Source organism: Trichosurus vulpecula, chromosome 3 (genome assembly GCF_011100635.1).
Source record: "Trichosurus vulpecula isolate mTriVul1 chromosome 3, mTriVul1.pri, whole genome shotgun sequence".
In the NCBI taxonomy this organism is placed as follows: domain Eukaryota; kingdom Metazoa; phylum Chordata; class Mammalia; order Diprotodontia; family Phalangeridae; genus Trichosurus; species Trichosurus vulpecula.
Genome location: NC_050575.1, coordinates 104075160 through 104075966, shown reverse-complemented (window position 1 = coordinate 104075966; position 807 = coordinate 104075160).

Below are 807 nucleotides of genomic sequence, written 5' to 3'. Positions count from 1 at the left end.
AAGTACAAGATTGGTGAGCACCATTTGGACTGTAGGTCATCTGCAAAACCCCCCCTCAAAGTCTCCCAAAATGTGGAGATTTTAAGGGACTGTGAGCTCATGCTGAGTACGTAGTACAATGTGGCACTCCAAAAAGGTAATGAAATCTTAGTCTGAATATTCAATGCTCAACTAATATTATCTTCATGTGTGATTATCTTCAGGTGTTGTAATGTCGACAAAGCTTCATTGTTTTGTTCATTAAATTACATTATCCTATTATCCATAACTAGAGGAAGTTAGATGACTGTGACTCCTTTAAAAATATAAGGATTCTAATTATTCATCATAAAAATAAAATGAAAACCCCTACTGTGTACACAGTACTGTGGTCAGCTCTGGAGAAGATACTAAGTCTAGCCAAAACATAGTATCTGTCCTCAAAGAGTTTACAGCCTAGAAAGGGGGGAAAATGTCAACATACATAGTTATGACATAGAATATTATATGATAAATGAATTACAGGTTAACACAATTAAAATCCAGTCTTTCTTAACTTCTCCATAGCTTTTCACATATGATTTCTTTAAATGCAACTTTATATTGTTAATAAAAATATCTTTGCATTTTGTTTTTTCAAAAATAGATTAGAAAAATTAAGAATGTCTCCATCCCATAACCACCAAGTGTTGTGAGCAAAAATTCATTGTCCTCCTCCTTACCTTTAAAAAGGCCCTTCCATGGCAGAGAACAATCTCTGGCCTCTCTCAGGAAAGGTAGTTATTCGGAAGAATGAAAAAGAGCCACATGAATCCCATACTTTCCGGA